This window comes from Dendrobates tinctorius, unplaced genomic scaffold, assembly GCF_039654945.1.
Source record: "Dendrobates tinctorius isolate UK_male_01 unplaced genomic scaffold, ASM3965494v1 ptg000191l, whole genome shotgun sequence".
NCBI lineage: Eukaryota > Metazoa > Chordata > Amphibia > Anura > Dendrobatidae > Dendrobates > Dendrobates tinctorius.
Genome location: NW_027361858.1, coordinates 14,002,657 through 14,026,953, shown reverse-complemented (window position 1 = coordinate 14,026,953; position 24,297 = coordinate 14,002,657). Strand labels below are relative to the sequence as shown.

The following is a 24,297-nucleotide window of genomic DNA, read 5'->3' as shown; positions in this document are numbered from 1 at the left end:
GCCACACACAATCCAAAAGTGTCCATCCAGTGTCCAAAAGTGTGTGCAGAGATTCAAAATCTCCCTTATCCTCTAGTCACTTTGGTCACAGCTGTGCCATCGAGCCTGTCACATAGCGCTCAGATATCAGTGGGCCTCACACAATCCAAAAGTGTCCATCCAGTGTCCAAAAGTGTGTGCAGAGATTCAAAATCTCCCTTATCCTCTAGTCACTTTGGTCACAGCTGTGCCATCGAGCCTGTCACATAGCTCTCAGATATCAGTGGGCCTCACACAATCCAAAAGTGTCCATCCAGTGTCCAAAAGTGTGTGCAGAGATTCAAAATCTCCCTTATCCTCTAGTCACTTTGGTCACAGCTGTGCCATCGAGCCTGTCACATAGCGCTCAGATATCAGTGGGCCTCACACAATCCAAAAGTGTCCAGTGTCCAAAAGTGTGTGCAGAGATTCAAAATCTCCCTTATCCTCTAGTCACTTTGGTCACAGCTGTGCCATCGAGCCTGTCACATAGCGCTCAGATATCAGTGGGCCTCACACAATCCAAAAGTGTCCATCCAGTGTCCAAAAGTGTGTGCAGAGATTCAAAATCTCCCTTATCCTCTAGTCACTTTGGTCACAGCTGTGCCATCGAGCCTGTCACATAGCGCTCAGATATCAGTGGGCCTCACACAATCCAAAAGTGTCCATCCAGTGTCCAAAAGTGTGTGCAGAGATTCAAAATCTCCCTTATCCTCTAGTCACTTTGGTCACAGCTGTGCCATCGAGCCTGTCACATAGCGCTCAGATATCAGTGGGCCTCACACAATCCAAAAGTGTCCATCCAGTGTCCAAAAGTGTGTGCAGAGATTCAAAATCTCCCTTATCCTCTAGTCACTTTGGTCACAGCTGTGCCATCGAGCCTGTCACATAGCGCTCAGATATCAGTGGGCCTCACACAATCCAAAAGTGTCCATCCAGTGTCCAAAAGTGTGTGCAGAGATTCAAAATCTCCCCTGTCCTATAGACACCTTGTACCTTATTTTACATTACTATATAGTTTGTTGGATTTTGTCTACATTTCTACCAAAAATGAGGAAGGCTGGTGGAAGAGGCTGTGGAATTGGGCGGGGGTTGGCAGCTGGTAATGATGGTGTTGGTGGTGGATCTGATGGTAGTGGCAAGAGCAAAATAGGACCGAATGCAGGAGGTGCTGACCCTGAGTCATCGTCTGGCTACATAAGGCCTCGAACGCTTAGTTTTCTAGGAGTTGGCAAACCGCTTTTAAAGCCAGAGCATCAGGAAAAAGTTTTGTCTTACATTGCTGACTCAGCCTCCAGCTCTATCGCCTCCTCTTCTTCAGTTGTAAAAAGTAAAAGCACTGAGTCGTCATTGGAGGCTCATGTTCATGAACCACACCTTTCCTTGTGTCCTTCACCCCAACCAAGATTGAAGGATGACGCAGGCCATACTACTGATTACTCCATGGAGCTGTTTTCACATACCATGCCTGGATTATCAAGTGAAATGGTGAATTACCCAGGCCAACATGAATCTGACATGGAGTGCACTGATGCACAGCCGCTGATGGATGATTCTGCTGGTACATTCACTCAGAGCACTACATTGTCCTCGCAGTGTACAGAGCCAGATTCTGAACCTGATGAGACTCAGGTGCCCCTTCCCGCACACTATACCACCATACACGGTGACACAGAGGAAGGTGCACATGACATAGAAGAGGAGGTGATGGATGACCCAGTTGTTGACCCAGATTGGCATCCATTGGGGGAAGAGGGTGCTGCTTCCAATAGCTCAGATGAGGAGCATCCACAGCAGACATCGACATCGCAACAGCTGTTATCTGGCAGGCCCGGAGCACTCCAAAGACAGGTTCCAAACATCAATAGAGTTGCTGGACAGCTTGTCCAGAGGGTCAAAAGATCACAGCGTGCTAGGCCGCAAAATGTCTGCCAAAGTAGGAAGAGTGCAGTGTGGCACTTTTTTGACCAAAATCCTCATGATCAGGCCAAGGTTATCTGTAAGAAGTGCGCAAAGACCTTTAGCCGAGGGAAAAATCTGAAAAATTTGAATACCAGTTGCATGCTTAGACATTTAACCAGCATGCACTTGCAAGCGTGGACACAACACCAAACCTCAAGTGCCACATGTGCAACTGATCACAACGAAGGTAGTCAGCAACGCTACATTGTTTCCCCCACTGTAAGCCCACCGGTTAGCACAGCAGCAAATGTTGAGGTGTCGTTGCAAGACCACAGCAGTCAGGGAATCCCACTGTTATATCAACGAAAGACTGATTCTAGGCCATCAGAAAGAACACCAACTCCATCACCATCATCAACCCTCTCTCAGTCCGCCCTGTCCACCGCTACTTCCACCATATGCAGCTCTCAAGTCCAGCTCACCCTCCCAGACACTATGAGTAGGTCAAGAAAGTACTCAGTCTCTCATCCGCGTACACTGGGTTTGAACGCCCACATTGCCAAACTAATCTCGTTTGAGATGATGCCCTTTCGGTTGGTGGAAAGCACAGCTTTCCGCGAACTCATGGCCTATGCAGTAACACGCTATGACCTACCCAGTCGCCACTTCTTTTCTCGCCAAGCCATCCCAGCCCTCCACCATCATGTGAAAGACCGCATTGTCCATGCACTCAAGCAGTCAGTGAGCGGAAAGGTGCACCTCACAACTGATGCATGGTCCAGTCGGCATGGCCAGGGCCGTTACGTGTCCATCACTGCGCACTGGGTTAATGTGGTGGATGCAGGGTCCACAGGGGACAGCGGTGGTGGGACAGTGCTGCCTAGCCCACGGTATAGGAAACAGTTGGCTGTAGGCGTTCCACCCTCCTCCTCCTCCTCCTCCAGAAGCGAAAGCTCGTCCACAGAGCGCAGTCGTACGAGCACTCCATCTGCCGCTGCCACTGTTGCACACGATGTGTCCCCCTATCGAGCAGCTAGTGGAAAGCGTCAGCAGGCTGTGTTGCAGATGATGTGTTTGGGCGACAGACACACCGCCGAGGTGCTGGCCGAGTACTTGAAGCGACAAACTGAGTCATGGCTGGGCAGTGTACATCTTGAGGCAGGCAAGGTAGTTAGTGATAACGGCCGTAATTTTGTGGCAGCCATAGCCCTTTCAAAACTCAGACACATACCTTGCTTGGCTCACACCTTGAACCTGGTGGTGCAGTGCTTCCTCAAAAATTATCCGGAGTTAACAGCCCTGCTCCAGAAGGTGCGAAGACTGTGCGCGCACATCCGCCGGTCGCCTGTACACTCCGTTCGTATGCAGAAGCTGCAGCGATTGCTCCACCTTCCCAACCACCGCCTCATTATCGACATTGCAACAAGGTGGAACTCCACCCTGCACATGGTGGAGCGGCTGTGCGAGCAGAGGCAGGCCATAATGCATTTGTGGGAGGATACACGGCCAGGCACTTTGAGAGCAGACATGGAGTTGACAGGTGTGCAATGGTCGAAGCTGAAAGACCTTTGTAAAGTCCTTCAGTGTTTTGAGGAATGCACACGGCTGGTAAGCGCAGATGACGCCATCCTAAGCATGAGCATCCCACTTATGCGTCTGCTCATGCAAACTTTGACGCACCTTAAGGAGCAGGCGTCTGCAGCCAATGTTGATGAGGAGGAAGAGGAGGAGGGAATCCTTGATGACATTCAGCCATTGTCTGCTCAGGGACCTCTCCTGGAGGAGGTGGAGGAAGAAGAGGAGGAGGAGGATGATGATGGGGATGATTACTTAGGGGAGGAGGATGCATCTCGTGGGGCAAGTGAAAATGTTGGCGTGGCAAGGTCTGGTACAGGGTTTGTGCGTGACTGGAGGGATGTGGATTTGCCAGAAAGTGCTCCTCCACCCAGCACTCGCAGTGCATCATTAACACCGGGAACATTGGCCCACATGTCAGATTATGCCTTGCGGATCCTAAAAAGGGACCCCCGCATTGCCAAAATGATGAACGATGACGACTACTGGTTGGCCAGCATCCTGGATCCACGCTATAAAGGCAAATTACAAAACATCATGCCACAGGAGAACTTTGACCTAATATTGGCTAATAAACAAGCAACTCTGGTAAATCGGTTGCTTGAGGCATTCCCAGCACACAGCAGCGGTGATGGTTCTCACACGAGCCGTACGGGCCGGGGGCAGCTTGGCAGAGGTGTTCGTGGTGCACACAGCAGAAGTGGCGTTGGAGACAGGGGTTTCATGACAATGTTGTGGACTGATTTTTCAAATACCGCTCACACAACTGGTAATACTGCATCGATGGAAAGTGACAGGAGACAGCAGTTGTCAACTATGGTTACAAACTACTTTTCCTCCCATATCGATGTTCTCCCACACAGGTCATTCCCCTTTGACTATTGGGCCGCTAAACTGGACACCTGGCCTGAATTGGCCCAATATGCCTTACAGGAGCTCGCTTGCCCAGCTGCAAGTGTGCTATCGGAAAGAGTCTTCAGTGCAGCTGGATCAATCCTGACAGAAAAAAGGACCCGTCTGTCAACCCAAAATGTGGATGATCTAACCTTCATTAAAATGAACCACGCATGGGTTTCCAAGGATTTTGTCCCACCTTCCCCTGATGACACATAGGGTGACAGAAAAATGGCTTGCTTTGGTCCACCTCTTCCTGGTACTTCACCTATTTCGCCTTTTGCATCAGCTGAATGTCCAACATCAACATATGCCACTTTCTAAAACTCCCTAACTGTGCTGCCTCCCCCCCATGGCCGGGGTCACCACATAGCGCACGACACCGTGCGAGTGCCGTTGCCCTGGACAGGTGGGTAGGCCGACTCTTGGGCGCGGGCACTGGCACAGGGTCCCTCATAGTGCAATCAAGTGTCTCTGACGGTGGTGGTGCACACCCGCCGTCAGACACACCGCTGTACTATGAGGGGCCCAGTGCCAGTACCGACGCCCATGAGTGGGCCCCCCTTGCTTGGGCAGGGCCCCAGCATTTGCAATCTTTACCTCTCCCTGCTCCTCCGCTGTGTAATCTGGGCCGTCAAATCCATACTGTGCCTGACACCGTCTGAGCCTGCCTCCTGATGTATAGACATATATTTTGAATGTGTACGCTATCCATACATGTTATCCGGGGAAAAGGGACCCTTTCTAACCTTTGTGCAATCACGTGCAATCCATACTGGGCCTAACACCGTCTGAGCCTGCCTCCTGAGACATATATTTTGAATGTGTACACTATCCATACATGTTATCTGGGGATACGGTACCCTTTCTAACCTTTGTGCAATCACGTGCAATCCATACTGGGCCTAACACCGTCTGAGCCTGCCTCCTGAGACATATATTTTGAATGTGTACGCTATCCATACATGTTATCTGGGGATACGGTACCATTTCTAACCTTTGTGCAATCACGTGCAATCCATACTGGGCCTAACACCGTCTGAGCCTGCCTCCTGAGACATATATTTTGAATGTGTACGCTATCCATACATGTTATCTGGGGATACGGTACCCTTTCTAACCTTTGTGCAATCACGTGCAATCCATACTGGGCCTAACACCGTCTGAGCCTGCCTCCTGAGACATATATTTTGAATGTGTACGCTATCCATACATGTTATCTGGGGATACGGTACCCTTTCTAACCTTTGTGCAATCACGTGCAATCCATACTGGGCCTAACACCGTCTGAGCCTGCCTCCTGAGACATATATATTGAATGTGTATGCTATCCATACATGTTATCTGGGGATACAGTACCCTTTCTAACCTTTGTGCAATCACGTGCAATCCATACTGGGCCTAACACCGTCTGAGCCTGCCTCCTGAGACATATATTTTGAATGTGTACGCTATCCATACATGTTATCTGGGGATACGGTACTCTTTCTAACCTTTGTGCAATCACGTGCAATCCTTACTGGGCCTAACACCGTCTGAGCCTGCCTCCTGAGACATATATTTTGAATGTGTACGCTATCCATACATGTTATCTCGGGATACGGTACCCTTTCTAACCTTTGTGCAATCACGTGCAATCCATACTGGGCCTAACACCGTCTGAGCCTGCCTCCTGATGTATAGACATATATTTTGAATGTGTACGCTATCCATACATGTTATCCGGGGAAAAGGGACCCTTTCTAACCTTTGTGCAATCACGTGCAATCCATACTGGGCCTAACACCGTCTGAGCCTGCCTCCTGAGACATATATTTTGAATGTGTACACTATCCATACATGTTATCTGGGGATACGGTACCCTTTCTAACCTTTGTGCAATCACGTGCAATCCATACTGGGCCTAACACCGTCTGAGCCTGCCTCCTGAGACATATATTTTGAATGTGTACGCTATCCATACATGTTATCTGGGGATACGGTACCCTTTCTAACCTTTGTGCAATCACGTGCAATCCATACTGGGCCTAACACCGTCTGAGCCTGCCTCCTGAGACATATATTTTGAATGTGTACGCTATCCATACATGTTATCTGGGGATACGGTACCCTTTCTAACCTTTGTGCAATCACGTGCAATCCATACTGGGCCTAACACCGTCTGAGCCTGCCTCCCGAGACATATATTTTGAATGTGTACGCTATCCATACATGTTATCTGGGGATACGGTACCCTTTCTAACCTTTGTGCAATCACGTGCAATCCATACTGGGCCTAACACCGTCTGAGCCTGCCTCCTGAGACATATATTTTGAATGTGTACGCTACCCATACATGTTATCTGGGGATACAGTACCCTTTCTAACCTTTGTGCAATCACGTGCAATCCATACTGGGCCTAACACCGTCTGAGCCTGCCTCCTCAGACATATATTTTGAATGTGTACGCTATCCATACATGTTATCTGGGGATACGGTACCCTTTCTAACCTTTGTGCAATCACGTGCAATCCATACTGGGCCTAACACCGTCTGAGCCTGCCTCCTGAGACATATATTTTGAATGTGTACGCTATCCATATGTCACGTTTCCGCCAGACTTAGGGCCTGCTGTTCCGGTCGCGGCCACTAGGAGGCGCCGTACCGCCACTTTATCGTCAGACTCAGGGACGGCTGTTCCTGCCTCGGCCACTGGAAGGGCCCGTGGTTCTGTCACGTCAGGCTCAGAGCCTACTGTCCCGGCTTTAGCCTCTAGGAGGCGCCGGTCTGTCACGTCGCCGTTAAATTCTGGGTCTGCTGCTCCTGTCGTGGTCACTAGGAGGCGCTATGGCTCGCCCGGGAGTTATGGTGCTGACAGAGTAAGGGCACCTGCGCAGGCATCTGGTGGACGCAGGCTCCGCCCCTCTGTCAGTCATCAAGAGGTTACTGCATCTCCATCTGGCCTGGTCCTGGGGGCGGTACTGATGACATCATCAGTTCAGGAACCTATGAGGGGTGACCTGATCCCTGAAATACCTTGGGACTGGTCTTGCAAGCCGCCGGATATATTCTTGGTTCCCCCCGTGTGTTACTGTGTGAATTACTTTCTGACTGACTCTGACTTTGACCTGGACTTCTGACTCTCCTTCTGCCTAACGATTCTGTACCTCGGCTACTCTCCTGGTTTATGACTTTCGGCCTGAATCTGACTCTCCTTCTGCCTAACGATTCTGTACCTCTGCTACTCTCCTGGTTTATGACTCTCAGCCTGAATCTGACTCTGCTTCTGTCTACCGTTTTTGTACCATTGCTGCCCGACTGGTTTAGACTTGCATATCTCCACGTTTGTGTCCCGTATTGGAACACCTTTCTGACGACCGTCCTGCTCTGGTCATTGCTCCTATTCAGACAGCGCCTCCTGGGCTCTGCTATAAATCCAGATCCCTGTATAGGGGTAAAGGGTATCAGTGTTTCTCGGGGTGTTGTCTGGCTGCAGCCCAGACCCGCAGGCAGACGTCACATTATATCCGGCCACATACAAAAAAACTGCTTCTTGTGTATATATCCACCATATACAAAAGCAGTCTCCCTGAACTTTTATTTTTTCTCTCCCTTCTTCTGACTGAGCTGATTTCTGGCCTAAACACCTGGTTCAGTGCACAGCCTGAAGGAGCACTTTCATCTTCCTGCACCAGTATGCTGCAGTCTGGAGCCTTCAGAGAGAGAGAGCTGAGCGTCAGAGATCCATACTACTGAGACATCGGCCTCTGGGCAACTCTGGCTATGGTTGCCCAGGGGCACAGGTATTGCCCGCAGATGCGGCTAAAGTTTTATTGCCTATTGCCCTTTCTTTTGGTCAGAAATCTCAGTGTGTGAACGCATATGTGGATTGTGGATCTGAAGGGAATTTTATGGATTCTTTGGTTGCTAAAAGTCTCGGTGTACCCCTATTAAAACTTAATGCCCCTATAAAAACTACGGCTATTAATGGCACATCTATTGTCCAGGAGGGGGTTAAATTTGTTACTGACAAAATCACTATGTCGGTGGGAGCATTGCATACCGAGGTTATGTCATTTTTTGTGATGGATAATTTGTCTGCTGCAGTCATTTTGGGGATGCCATGGCTACGCCAGCATAATCCAGTCATCGACTGGCACCTAGGCGATGTTATACGCTGGAGTTCACACTGTCAGGAAAACTGCATGTCGCTAACAGTAAATCAAGTTAAAGTTAAACCCCTCCACATACCGTTTGCCTTCAGAGATTTTGAGGATGTCTTCTCTATTGCAAAATCTGAAAAGCTACCCCCTCACAGAAAGTATGATTGCCCTATAGATCTGATTCCAGATGCCCGTCTCCCAAAAGGGAGAATATTTAATCTCTCAGGTCCAGAGCGTCAGGCTATGAACGAGTACATAGCAGATAGCTTAAAAAAGGGGTTTATTAGACCGTCCATTTCACCAGTTGGAGCTGGCTTCTTCTTTGTAGAAAAGAAAGATGGTGGTCTCAGACCCTGCATTGATTACCGGGAATTGAATGCAATCACTATAAAGAACCAGTACTCGCTTCCACTCATCCCTGATCTTTTTAATCAGCTAATGGGAGCCCGTTGGTTTACTAAACTGGACCTCCGGGGGGCATACAATCTAGTCCGCATAAGAGACGGGGATGAGTGGAAAACAGCCTTTAATACCCCTCTTGGCCACTTTGAGTACCTGGTAATGCCCTTCGGACTCAGTAACGCACCTGCCGTGTTCCAGCACTTTGTAAATGACATTTTCAGGGACATTTGTGGGGTGTATGTCGTCGTGTATTTAGATGACATTTTGATTTATTCTGCTGACCCTGTGACACATGCTCAGCACGTTCGCTCCGTACTGCAGAGACTGCGAGAACACTCCCTGTTTGCTAAACTGGAGAAATGTGGTTTTTTTTGCGGAGGAGGTACAATTTTTAGGATATGTGGTTTCAAGCACAGGCTTCCGTATGGATCCTGCCAAGATCCAACCTATTAAAACTTGGGTCCAACCCAAGTCGCTAAAAGCGCTGCAGCGATTTTTAGGGTTTGCAAATTATTACCGAAAATTCATCAGGGGTTTCTCCGAAATTGCTAAACCACTCACGGATTTGACCCGAAAAGGGGCAGACGTGACCAATTGGAACCCTGAGGCAATTCAGGCTTTTGCTTTGTTAAAAGAGTGCTTTGTAGCCAACCCAGTTTTGGTTCAGCCTGATCTGGACCGCCCATTTATTGTAGAGGTGGACGCCTCTGAGGTCGGAGTGGGAGCAGTGCTGTCGCAAGGCACTGCATCACTCACTCAGCTTCGCCCATGTGCCTTTTTCTCCCGCAAATTCTCTCCCACTGAGAAAAATTACGATATAGGTAATCGGGAGTTATTGGCGATCAAATGGGCCTTCGAGGAATGGCGCCACTTCCTCGAAGGCGCCAAACATAAGATCACTGTGATTACAGATCACAAGAATCTGACTTACCTGGAGTCAGCTAAAAGATTAAATCCTAGACAAGCGAGGTGGGCCTTGTTCTTCTCTAGGTTTGACTTCTTAATAACCTTTCGTCCTGGTACCAAAAATGTGAGGGCTGATGCTCTCTCTCGAAGTTTCTGCCCCTCACAGGCTGAGGACTCGGAGCCAGTTCCAATACTGGCCAATGGTATTGTTGTGTCGGCTGTGTCTCTGGACCTTCTGGAGGAGATCCGTAGATCCCCAGAACCAGCCCCTGACTCGACGCCCCCCAGAAATTGTTTGTTCCAGCGCCGTTTCGCCTACAAGTTCTGAAGGAGTCGCACGACTCTGTCCTGGCAGGCCATCCTGGGGTCAATAATACCGCCAGACTTGTGACTAGGACTTTTTGGTGGCCAACGGTAAGGACTGCAAGGATTTTGTACTAGCTTGTGAAATCTGTGCTCGCGCCAAGTCCCCTCACAATCGGCCTGCCGGCTGGCTCCAGTCCTTGCCCGCTCCAGAGAGTCCATGGACCCACATCTCCATGGACTTCATTACTGACCTACCACCCTCAGAGGGGAAAACATGTATCTGGGTGGTGGTGGACAGGTTCAGTAAGCAATGTCATTTCGTTCCCCTCTCTGGATTACCTAATTCAGAAACTCTGAGTAAGTTGTTTATTGTTCATGTGATAAGGCTGCATGGCGCTCCAGAGAATATCGTGTCCGACCGAGGTACCCAGTTTGTTTCCAAATTCTGGAGGGCATTCTGCAAACGTATTGGTATTGAATTATCCTTCTCCTCCGCTTACCACCCTGAGACCAATGGTCAAACGGAGCGTACCAACCAGGCTCTAGAGCAATATCTTCGCTGCTATGTCTCGGAACATCAGTCTGATTGGGCGGAACATCTCCCATTAGCTGAGTTCGCTCTAAATAACCAATACCAGGAATCTATCAAAACCACCCCGTTCTTCTGCAATCATGGTTTGCACCCACGTTTTGGTTCCTTTTCGGCCAAGATGTCGGAGCTTCCGGGAGTAGAGAATTCCATACGTAACTTAAGGACAATCTGGTCGGAGGTGAACACAAACTTGAAAGGGTCCCAGGTCAGGCAGGCTTCGGCCGCAAATAAACGGAGGTCCACGGGGCCGCACCTAGGAGTTGGGGACAAAGTTTGGCTGTCTACCAGAAACATTAAGCTTAAGGTGCCGTCTGCCAAACTGGGGCCCAGGTTTATTGGTCCCTACAAGATATTAGAAGTAATTAACCCGGTAGCCTTTCGTTTAAAGCTCCCTCAGGCTTTTAAAATTCCTAATGTTTTCCACAAATCCCTTCTCAAGGTGTACTGCTCCCCAATTCGTCCCGTCCAATCCCCTCCTCCTCCAGTTTTGGTCAAGGGTGCCTTGGAGTACGAAGTCCAGGGCATCCTTGATTCCCGTTTAGTGAGAAAGTCTGTGCAATATTTAGTTCATTGGAAAGGCTATGGCCCAGAGGAGAGGTCCTGGGTCCCCGCTAGTGACATTCATGCCAAGGGGTTGATTAGAAGGTTTCACCTCCTTCACCCTGATAAACCGGGTTTTGAGGGTCCGGAGGCCCCTCTTGGAGGGGGGGGTACTGTCACGTTTCCGCCAGACTTAGGGCCTGCTGTTCCGGTCGCGGCCACTAGGAGGCGCCGTACCGCCACTTTATCGTCAGACTCGGGGACGGCTGTTCCTGCCTCGGCCACTGGAAGGGGCCGTGGTTCTGTCACTTCAGGCTCAGAGCCTACTGTCCCGGCTTTAGCCTCTAGGAGGCGCCGGTCTGTCACGTCGCCGTTAAATTCTGGGTCTGCTGCTCCTGTCGTGGTCACTAGGAGGCGCTATGGCTCGCCCGGGAGTTATGGTGCTGACAGAGTAAGGGCACCTGCGCAGGCATCTGGTGGACGCAGGCTCCGCCCCTCTGTCAGTCATCAAGAGGTTACTGCATCTCCATCTGGCCTGGTCCTGGGGGCGGTACTGATGACATCATCAGTTCAGGAACCTATGAGGGGTGACCTGATCCCTGAAATACCTTGGGACTGGTCTTGCAAGCCGCCGGATATATTCTTGGTTCCCCCCGTGTGTTACTGTGTGAATTACTTTCTGACTGACTCTGACTTTGACCTGGACTTCTGACTCTCCTTCTGCCTAACGATTCTGTACCTCTGCTACTCTCCTGGTTTATGACTCTCGGCCTGAATCTGACTCTGCTTCTGTCTACCGTTTTTGTACCATTGCTGTCCGACTGGTTTAGACTTGCATATCTCCACGTTTGTGTCCCGTATTGGAACACCTTTCTGGCGACCGTCCTGCTCTGGTCACTGCTCCTATTCAGACAGCGCCTCCTGGGCTCTGCTATAAATCCAGATCCCTGTATAGGGGTAAAGGGTATCAGTGTTTCTCGGGGTGTTGCCTGGCTGCAGCCCAGACCCGCAGGCAGACGTCACACCATACATGTTATCTCGGGATACGGTACCCTTTCTAACCTTTGTGCAATCACGTGCAATCCATACTGGGCCTAACACCGTCTGAGCCTGCCTCCTGATGTAGACATATATTTTGAATGTGTACACTATCCATACATGTTATCTGGGGATACGGTACCCTTTCTCACCTTTGTGCAATCACGTGCAATCCATACTGGGCCTAACACCGTCTGAGAATGATAGATGGGGGCCACCATACACTGGAACATTCCAAAGGTGGACATCAGACACTGGAGCAGCATTTACAGGGCCCATTATACACTAGAGCATTAGAAATGGGGCCCATTATGTTTGGAGCATTATTTGGGCCCATAAGACAGTGGAGCTTCATCCATGGGGACCAACATATACTGTAGCATTATGTGGAGCTCATCATATACTGTTTCAAACATTATATGGGACCAATGATTCTGTATGGAGAAATAGATGGGCCTCGTCATGAGATGTAAAAAGTGAAGTATTTTTCATTGTACTATACCGCCATTTCTCTGCCGTATCGGAGCATGATGAGTTGTGGTATGTGTTAAAGGGGCGCTCTTTCGCCCAGAGCACATGAAAACCTGGAGCCAGCCCTCCCCCCCCACAACTGTAGCCATATAACCCCCATTTTTCAGTGCGTAACTTGTATTATGAAGTTAATTAAGGTTGACAAGCTTAAGTAAGAAGAATTGATGCTTTTGGCATTCAAATGGGCACTGTTGGTGTGTTTCCTGTCCTCCTCTCACTGCCGACTTTTATTCCCCATTGACTTACATTGGGTTTCGTGTTTCGGGACGACCCCGACTTTTCCCTATAATCGGACGATCTTGCTCGACCCGACTTTTGGAAAAGTCGGGTTTCACGAAACGAAACGCGACCCTAAAAAACCAAAAGTCGCTCAACTCTAGTCCTGAGTACACCGATACCCCATATGTGGGGGTAAACCACTATTTGGGCGCATGGCAGAGCTCAGAAGGGAAGGAGCACCATTTTGGAATGGAGACTTTGATGGAATGGTCTGCGAGCGTCATGTTGCGTTTTCAGAGCCCCTGATGTACCTATACAGTAGAAACCCCCACAAGTGACCCCATTTTGGAAACTAGATCCCCCCAAGGAACTTATCTAGATGTGTGGTGAGCAATTTGAACCCCCAAGTTCTTCAGAGACGTTTACAATGTATAGCCACAAAAATGATCTTTTTGCTCCCAAATTTTTATTTTCCCAAGGCTATCAGGAGAAATTAGACCCCCAAAATTGTTGTGCAATTTGTCCCGAGTACACCGATACCCCATAAGTGGGGGTAAACCACTGTTTGGGCGCATGACAGAGCTCGGAAGGGAAGGAGCACCGTTTGACTTTTTCAACGCAGAATTAGTTGGAATTGAGATTGGACGCCATGTCGCATTTGGAGAGCCCCTGATGTGTCTAAACAGTTGAAACCCCCCAATTCTAACTCCAACCCTAACCCCAACAAACCCTTAACCCTAATCCCAATCCTAACCATAACCTTAACCACAAATCTAACCCGAAGACACCCCTAAACCTAACCTCAACCCTAACCACAAACCTAACCCTAAGACACCTCTAAAAACTCTAGCCCCAATGCTAACCCTAACTTTAGCTCCTAACCCTAACTTTAGCCCAACTCTAACCCTAATTGAGAAATGGAAATAAATACATTTTTTTTATTTTATTATTTTTCCTTATCTAAGTGGGTGATAAAGGGAGGTTTATAGAGTTGAGCGACTTTTGGTTTTTTAGGGTCGCGTTTCGTTTCGTGAAACCCGACTTTTCCAAAAGTCGGGTCGAGCAAGATCGTCCGATTATAGGGAAAAGTCGGGGTCGTCCCGAAACACGAAACCCAATGTAAGTCAATGGGGAATAAAAGTCGGCAGTGAGAGGAGGACAGGAAACACACCAACAGTGCCCATTTGAATGCCAAAAGCATCAATTCTTCTTACTTAAGCTTGTCAACCTTAATTAACTTCATAATACAAGTTACGCACTGAAAAATGGGGGTTATATGGCTACAGTTGTGGGGGGGGAGGGCTGGCTCCAGGTTTTCATGTGCCCTGGGCGAAAGAGCGCCCCTTTAACACATACCACAACTCATCATGCTCCGATACGGCAGAGAAATAGCGGTATAGTACAATGAAAAATACTTCACTTTTTACAGCTCATGACAAGGCAGATCTATTTCTCCATACAGAATCATTGGTCCCATATGTTTGAAACAGTATATGATGAGCTCCACATAATGCTACAGTATATGTTGGTCCCCATGGATGAAGCTCCACTGTCTTATGGGCCCAAATAATGCTCCAAACATAATGGGCCCCATTTCTAATGCTCTAGTGTATAATGGGCCCTGTAAATGCTGCTCCAGTGTCTGATGTTCACCTTTGGAATGTTCCAGTGTATGGTGGGCCCCATCTATCATTCTCCAGAGTATAGTGCTCCCCAAAAATTGCTGTCCCAACATTGAAAACAATGAAATAAGTCTCCTCGCTAGGGAATCCCTGTACTAGTCTGGACTCCTCGTCGTTCCCATCTTCCATCTCACTGCATAGTATTTCAACCTTGCAAGTGCTGTGATCCTGAGCAAGCAGGGGGGGCCCACTCGTTGGCGACGGCACTGGCACAGGGCCCCTGATAGTACGGTGGTGTGTCTGATGGCGGGTGGGCCGAACCTGCACTTTCATCTGCAGCTTCCTCTTTGTCACCGTGTAAGATGGAACTGTATATGGGAAGGGTAACCTGAGTTTCATCAGGGTCAGATTCAGGTCGTGTAGCGTGCGAGGGGAATGTAGTGGTCTGGGTCAATGTACCAGCAGATTCATCGAGCAGTGGCTGGGCATCAGTGCACTTGTGTCGCCCCCAAGAGTACAGTCGCCACAGTGGCATTACCTTCCTCCTAGGGAGTGTGATGTCATGCTTGGGAGCAACGAAGGCTCTCTCTAGCAGGTTAACTGATTGGGCGGCGTTATTCCCATGAGTCATGACCCTCCAAACAGCGTTCATGAAGGCAAAGTGTTTGTTTTACGTGGGCAGTATGGTTGCAAAGCTGAACCTTAAAGGAATGTCCAGAAGGGCACCACCAGGAGTGGAGCCTACGGTTTAATTCGACTCCACATGGGAAACCTCAACCATGTCAGCTACAGAACAGATGCACACATTGCAAGCTTAATTCCGTTAACGAACGAGACTCCGTCATGCCCCGCGGTCCGAGTCCAGCTTACTAGAGGGACACGTGAGGCTCTGGCACATGAGATTGGCCAATAACTGGTGTGTCATGCCCTTACATGTCCGTGGCTGCATGTGCGCTACACTGAAAAGGCCAGCGTTTGTCGCTTACAGGTGCAGATAACCCGCTGAACAACGTTAGTGATGGGGATCTGTGATTACAATTATTACCCGCGAACGATGATTTCCCAGTAAGTGCAGGTCAACCGCAGTTCCGGAATTAGGCCTAACCGTCATTCCTAAAAAAATGAAAAACTTACGTGTGCAAACCACAGGTGCTGTAGCTTGCTTAACAGCTCGCCAGCCGTTCTCAGGCCCAGTATGGATTACACGTGATTGCACAAAGGTGAGAAAGGGTACCGTATCCCCGGATAACATGTATGGATAGCATAGTGTACACATTCAAAATATATGTCTATACATCAGGAGGCAGGCTCAGACGGTGTTAGGCCCAGTATGGATTGCACGTGATTGCACAAAGGTGAGAAAGGGTACCGTATCCCCAGATAACATGTATGGATAGCGTACACATTCAAAATATATGTCTATACATCAGGAGGCAGGCTCAGACGGTGTTGGGCCCAGTATGGATTACACGTGATTGCACAAAGGTGAGAAAGGGTACCGTATCCCCGGATAACATGTATGGATAGCATAGTGTACACATTCAAAATATATGTCTATACATCAGGAGGCAGGCTCAGACGGTGTTAGGCCCAGTATGGATTGCACGTGATTGCACAAAGGTGAGAAAGGGTACCGTATCCCCAGATAACATGTATGGATAGCGTACACATTCAAAATATATGTCTATACATCAGGAGGCAGGCTCAGACGGTGTCAGGCCCAGTATGGATTGCACGTGATTGCACAAAGGTGAGAAAGGGTTCCGTATCCCCAGATAACATGTATGGATAGCGTACACATTCAAAATATATGTCTATACATCAGGAGGCAGGCTCAGACGGTGTCAGGCCCAGGATGGATTGCACGTGATTGCACAAAGGTGAGAAAGGGTACCGTATCCCCGGATAACATGTATGGATAGCGTACACATTCAAAATATATGTCTATACATCAGGAGGCAGGCTCAGACGGTGTCAGGCCCAGTATGGATTGCACGTGATTGCACAAAGGTGAGAAAGGGTTCCGTATCCCCAGATAACATGTATGGATAGCGTACACATTCAAAATATATGTCTATACATCAGGAGGCAGGCTCAGACGGTGTCAGGCCCAGTATGGATTTCACAAAGGTGAGAAAGGGTTCCGTATCCCCAGATAACATGTATGGATAGCGTACACATTCAAAATATATGTCTATACATCAGGAGGCAGGCTCAGACGGTGTCAGGCCCAGTATGGATTGCACGTGATTGCACAAAGGTGAGAAATGGTTCCGTATCCCCAGATAACATGTATGGATAGCGTACACATTCAAAATATATGTCTATACATCAGGAGGCAGGCTCAAACGGTGTCAGGCCCAGTATGGATTTGACGGCCCAGACTACACAGCGGAGGAGCAGGGAGAGGTAAAGATTGCAAATGCTGGGGCCCTGCCCAAGCAAGGGGGGCCCACTCGTGGGCGTCGGTACTGGCACTGGGCCCCTCATAGTACGGCGGTGTGTCTGACGGCGGGTGTGCACCACCACCGTCAGAGACACTTGATTGCACTATGAGGGACCCTGTGCCAGTGCCCGCGCCCAAGAGTCGGCCTACCCACCTGTCCAGGGCAACGGCACTCGCACGGTGTCGTGCGCTAGGTGGTGACCCCGGCCATGGGGGGGGAGGCAGCACAGTTAGGGAGTTTTAGAAAGTGGCATATGTTGATGTTGGACATTCAGCTGATGCAAAAGGTGAAATAGGTCAAGTCCCAGGAAGAGGTGGACCAAAGCAAGCCATTTTTCTGTCACCCTATGTGTCATCAGGGGAAGGTGGGACAAAATCCTTGGAAACCCATGCGTGGTTCATTTTAATGAAGGTTAGATCATCCACATTTTGGGTTGACAGACGGGTCCTTTTTTCTGTCAGGATTGATCCAGCTGCACTGAAGACTCTTTCCGATAGCACACTTGCAGCTGGGCAAGCGAGCTCCTGTAAGGCATATTGTGCCAATTCAGGCCAGGTGTCCAGTTTAGCGGCCCAATAGTCAAAGGGGAATGACCTGTGTGGGAGAACATCGATATGGGAGGAAAAGTAGTTTGTAACCATAGTTGACAACTGCTGTCTCCTGTCACTTTCCATCGATGCACTATTACCAGTTGTGTGAGCGGTACTTGAAAAATCAGTCCACAACATTGTCATGAAACCCCTGTCTCCAACGCCACTTCTGCTGTGTGCACCACGAACACCTCTGCCAAGCTGACCCCGGCCCGTACGGCTCGTGTGAGAACCATCACCGCTGCTGTGTGCTGGGAATGCCTCAAGCAACCGATTTACCAGAGTTGCTTGTTTATTAGCCAATATTAGGTCAAAGTTCTCCTGTGGCATGATGTTATGTAGTTTGCCTTTATAGCGTGGATCCAGGATGCTGGCCAACCTGTAGTCGTCATCGTTCATCATTTTGGCAATGCGGGGGTCCCTTTTTAGGATCTGCAAGGCATAATCTGACATGTGGGCCAATGTTCCCGGTGTCAATGATGCACTGCGAGTGCTGGTTGGAGGAGCACTTTCTGGCAAATCCACATCCCTCCAGTCATGCACAAACCCTGTACGAGACCTTGCCACGCCAACATTTTCACTTGCCCCACGAGATGCATCCTCCTCCCCTAAGTAATCATCCCCATCATCATCCTCCTCCTCCTCCTCTTCTTCCTCCACCTCGTCCAGGAGAGGTCCCTGAGCTGACAATGGCTGAATGTCATCAAGGATTCCCTCCTCCTCTTCCTCCTCATCAACATTGGCTGCAGAAGCCTGCTCCTTAAGGTGCGTCAAAGTTTGCATGAGCAGACGCATAAGTGGGATGCTCATGCTTAGGATGGCGTCGTCTGCACTTACCAGCCGTGTGCATTCCTCAAAACACTGAAGGACTTTACAGAGGTCTTTCAGCTTCGACCACTGCACACCGGTCAACTCCATGTCTGCTCTCAAAGTGCCTGGCCGTGTATCCTCCCACAAATGCATTATGGCCTGCCTCTGCTCGCACAGCCGCTCCACCATGTGCAGGGTGGAGTTCCACCTTGTTGCAATGTCGATAATGAGGCGGTGGTTGGGAAGGTGGAGCAATCGCTGCAGCTTCTGCATACGAACGGAGTGTACAGGCGACCGGCGGATGTGCGCGCACAGTCTTCGCACCTTCTGGAGCAGGGCTGTTAACTCCGGATAATTTTTGAGGAAGCACTGCACCACCAGGTTCAAGGTGTGAGCCAAGCAAGGTATGTGTCTGAGTTTTGAAAGGGCTATGGCTGCCACAAAATTACGGCCGTTATCACTAACTACCTTGCCTGCCTCAAGATGTACACTGCCCAGCCATGACTCAGTTTGTCGCTTCAAGTACTCGGCCAGCACCTCGGCGGTGTGTCTGTCGCCCAAACACATCATCTGCAACACAGCCTGCTGACGCTTTCCACTAGCTGCTCGATAGGGGGACACCTCGTGTGCAACAGTGGCAGCTGCAGATGGAGTGCTCGTACGACTGCGCTCTGTGGACGAGCTTTCACTTCTGGAGGAGGAGGAGGGTCGAACGCCTACAGCCAACTGTTTCCTATACCGTGGGCTAGGCAGCACTGTCCCACCACAGCTGTCCCCTGTGGACCCTGCATCCACCACATTAACCCAGTGCGCAGTGATGGACACGTAACGGCCCTGGCCATGGCGACTGGACCATGCATCAGTTGTGAGGTGCACCTTTCCGCTCACTGACTGCTTGAGTGCATGGACAATGCGGTCTTTCACATGATGGTGGAGGGCTGGGATGGCTTTGCGAGAGAAGAAGTGGCGACTGGGTAGGTCATAGCGTGGTACTGCATAGGCCATGAGTTCGCGGAAAGCTGCGCTTTCCACCAACCGAAAGGGCATCATCTCAAACGAGATTAGTTTGGCAATGTGGGCGTTCAAACCCAGTGTACGCGGATGAGAGACTGAGTACTTTCTTGACCTACTCATAGTGTCTGGGAGGGTGAGCTGGACTTGAGAGCTGCATATGGTGGAAGTAGCGGTGGACAGGGCGGACTGAGAGAGGGTTGATGATGGTGATGGAGTTGGTGTTCTTTCTGATGGCCTAGAATCAGTCTTTCGTTGATATAACAGTGGGATTCCCTGACTGCTGTGGCCTTGCAACGACACCTCAACATTTGCTGCTGTGCTAACCATAGTGGGGGAAACAATGTAGCGTTGCTGACTACCTTCGTTGTGATCAGTTGCACATGTGGCACTTGAGGTTTGGTGTTGTGTCCACGCTTGCAAGTGCATGCTGGTTAAATGTCTAAGCATGCAACTGGTATTCAAATTTTTCAGATTTTTCCCTCGGCTAAAGGTCTTTGCGCACTTCTTACAGATAACCTTGGCCTGATCATGAGGATTTTGTTCAAAAAAGTGCCACACTGCACTCTTCCTACTTTGGCAGACATTTTGCGGCCTAACACGCTGTGATGTTTTGACCCTCTGGACAAGCTGTCCAGCAACTCTTTTGATTTTTGGAACCTGTCTTTGGAGTGCTCCGGGCCTGCCGGATAACAGCTGTTGCGATGTCGATGTCTGCTGTGGATGCTCCTCATCTGAGCTATTGGAAGCAGCACCCTCTTCCCCCAATGGATGCCAATCTGGGTCAACAACTGGGTCATCCATCACCTCCTCTTCAATGTCATGTGCACCTTCCTCTGTGTCACCGTGTATGGTGGTATAGTGTGCGGGAAGGGGCACCTGAGTCTCATCAGGGTCAGAATCTGGCTCTGTACACTGCGAGGACAATGTAGTGCTCTGAGTGAATGTACCAGCAGAATCATCCATCAGCGGCTGTGCATCAGTGCACTCCATGTCAGATTCATGTTGGCCTGGGTAATTCACCATTTCACTTGATAATCCAGGCATGGTATGTGAAAACAGCTCCATGGAGTAATCACTAGTATGGCCTGCGTCATCCTTCAATCTTGGTTGGGGTGAAGGACACAAGGAAAGGTGTGGTTCATGAACATGAGCCTCCAATGACGACTCAGTGCTTTTACTTTTTACAACTGAAGAAGAGGAGGCGATAGAGCTGGAGGCTGAGTCAGCAATGTAAGACAAAACTTTTTCCTGATGCTCTGGCTTTAAAAGCGGTTTGCCAACTCCTAGAAAACTAAGCCTTCGAAGCCTTATGGAGCCAGACGATGACGCAGGCTCAACACCTCCTGCATTCGGTCCTATTTTGCTTTTGCCACTACCATCAGATCCACCACCAACACCATCATTACCAGCTGGCAACCCCCGCCCAATTCCACAGCCTCTTCCACCAGCCTTCCTCATTTTTGGTAAAAATGTAGACAAAATCCAACAAACTATATAGTAATGTAAAACAAGGTACAAGCTGTCTATAGGACAGGGGAGATTTTGAATTTCTTCTCACACTAGTGGACACTGGACACTTTTGGATTGTGTGAGGCCCAATGAATATCTGAGCGCTATGTGACAGGCTCGATGGCACAGCTGTCACCAAAGTGACTAGAGGATAAGTGAGATTTTGAATTTCTTCTCACACTAGTGGACACTGGACACTTTTGGATTGTGTGAGGCCCAATGAATATCTGAGCGCTATGTGACAGGCTCGATGGCACAGCTGTGACCAAAGTGACTAGAGGATAAGTGAGATTTTGAATTTCTTCTCACACTAGTGGACACTGGACACTTTTGGATTGTGTGAGGTCCAATGAATATCTGAGCGCTATGTGACAGGCTCGATGGCACTGCTGTGACCAAAGTGACTAGAGGATAAGTGAGATTTTGAATTTCTTCTCACACTAGTGGACACTGGACACTTTTGGATTGTGTGAGGCCCAATGAATATCTGAGCGCTATGTGACAGGCTCGATGGCACAGCTGTGACCAAAGTGACTAGAGGATAAGTGAGATTTTGAATTTCTGCAGACACTTGTGGACACTGGACACTTTTGGATTGTGTGAGGCCCAATGAATATCTGAGCGCTATGTGACAGGCTCGATGGCACTGCTGTGACCAAAGTGACTAGAGGATAAGTGAGATTTTGAATTTCAGCAGACACTTGTGGACACTGGACACTTTTGGATTGTGTGAGGCCCAATGAATATCTGAGCGCTATGTGACAGGCTCGATGGCACTGCTGTGACCAAAGTGACTAGAGGATAAGTGAGATTTTGAATTTCTGCAGACACTTGTGGACACTGGACACTTTTGGATTGTGTGAGGCCCAATGAATATCTGAGCGCTATGTGACAGGCTCGATGGCACTGCTGTGACCAAAGTGACTAGAGGATAAGTGAGATTTTGAATTTCTGCAGACACTTGTGGACACTGGACACTTTTGGATTGTGTGAGGCCCAATGAATATCTGAGCGCTATGTGACAGGCTCGATGGCACTGCTGTGACCAAAGTGACTAGAGGATAAGTGAGATTTTGAATTTCTTCTCACACTAGTGGACACTGGACACTTTTGGATGGTGTGAGGCCCAATGAATATCTGAGCGCTATGTGACAGGCTCGATGGCACAACTGTGACCAAAGTGACTAGAGGATAAGTGAGATTTTGAATTTCTTCTCACACTAGTGGACACTGGACACTTTTGGATTGTGTGAAGCCCAATGAATATCTGAGCGCTATGTGACAGGCTCGATGGCACAGCTGTCACCAAAGTGACTAGAGGATAAGTGAGATTTTGAATTTCTTCTCACACTAGTGGACACTGGACACTTTTGGATTGTGTGAGGCCCAATGAATATCTGAGCGCTATGTGACAGGCTCGATGGCACAGCTGTGACCAAAGTGACTAGAGGATAAGTGAGATTTTGAATTTCTGCAGACACTTGTGGACACTGGACACTTTTGGATTGTGTGAGGCCCAATGAATATCTGAGCGCTATGTGACAGGCTCGATGGCACTGCTGTGACCAAAGTGACTAGAGGATAAGTGAGATTTTGAATTTCTTCTCACACTAGTGGACACTGGACACTTTTGGATTGTGTGAGGCCCAATGAATATCTGAGCGCTATGTGACAGGCTCGATGGCACAGCTGTGACCAAAGTGACTAGAGGATAAGTGAGATTTTGAATTTCTGCAGACACTTGTCTTCTCACAGAGTGACACAGATAGCTTCACTGTGGCTGTGATAACAGCCGTTACACGGTACTGTGTGAGGAGTGTGCACCGCTGTATGGTGTGAAAAAATGCACGCTCAGTACCTCAGCAGGACAAAAAAAAACAAATTGGGATTGCTTTTAAAAAAGCAGTTTGCAGAGCAGTGGGTAAACAGCAATGCCAGCCTGTCAGGAAGCCTTAGAAGGCAGCCCAACAACCAACACCACTGATACACCACAATATAGCCTCCCCTTGCACTGTACACACAGTGACTGGTGTGTTGTGCAGGCCAAATCGCTAGCAGCAGAAGCAGTTTTTTTGTCTTCTTCCCTGCCTAACGCTCTCCCTACAGAATCAGCAGCAACCTCTCCCTATACTGAGATCGGCAGAAGTAAGATGGCGGTCGGCGTGCACGCCCTTTTATAACCCCTGTGACGCCCACCAAAGCAAGCCAATCACTTGCATGCCCTTCTGAAAGATGGTGGTGACCCGTGCCTATGTCATCACGTTGCCCACAGTGTCCGTGGATCCTGATTGGCTGAAAAAGAGCGCAAAACAAACTTTTGAAACGCGACTTTGGCGCGTAAGTCGCCGACCTCATCCTAGGGTCGGGTTTTGTTTCATGAAACCAGACTTTGCCAAAAGTCGGCGACTTTTGAAATTTTTCGAGCCGTTTCGCTCAACTCTAGAGGTTTGATTAACTATTTTTTTATTTTGATCACTGTGATAGAGTCTATCACAGTGATCAAAATGAACCAATAGGAGAAATCTGCTATTGTTGCCGGGTGTGGGCCGGCAGATCTCGGCGTGTGCACTGCGCATGTGCCAGGGGACACAGCCGGAGGGACATCGCAGGTACCGGGGGGGGCTTGGAAGGCCCCATTTCTCTCTCCTCTGATGTGCTAGATCACATCAGAGGAAAGAGAAATAAATGGGAAATCTGACTTTTTTTTTGCAGTCGCCATTATTACGTGAATAACGGTGATCGCAACAATGGGGTTGGTAAAAACGAACCCGAATCATGTTCTCCGGTGTCTCAGCTACCCCCAGTAGCAGAGACCCTGGACAAAGATTCTGATGCTGGGGGGTGCTACACACTTATTCCCCAGCACCATTAAAAAGCGGCACTGAGATATAAGTACCCTTAACTGCCGCTGTTAAAAGGCATACTGGCGGACATTAAGGAGTTAAAACTTTTTTTTTTTTTTAAATGCTTTTTTTTTTAATTACTTTTCACTGACTTGCTATTCGATAATTTTTTCCATATAGTGCAATAACACAGTATTGCAGTATATAGTAAAATACTACTATGATAGGAAAACCTAGATTATAGCAACGTGGGGGGGCCTTTATTAGGCCCGAAGCTTACATCAACCCATCAGCACCCAAAGATCGCATAGAAGGGGGGTGGGCGATAGGTGCCAATGCACGTACACATTGACAGGAAATTTAAATGTTCGTATCAATCACTGAGCTGTTAGAAGC

General features: G+C 49.0%; 1 protein-coding gene across 2 annotated transcripts in view; it reads right to left on the bottom strand.

Annotated features, from left to right (window-relative positions):
• Positions 1-24,297, bottom strand: part of CCDC171 (coiled-coil domain containing 171) — a 204,034-nt gene that overhangs the window by 111,610 nt on the left and 68,127 nt on the right. The window lies entirely within an intron of this gene.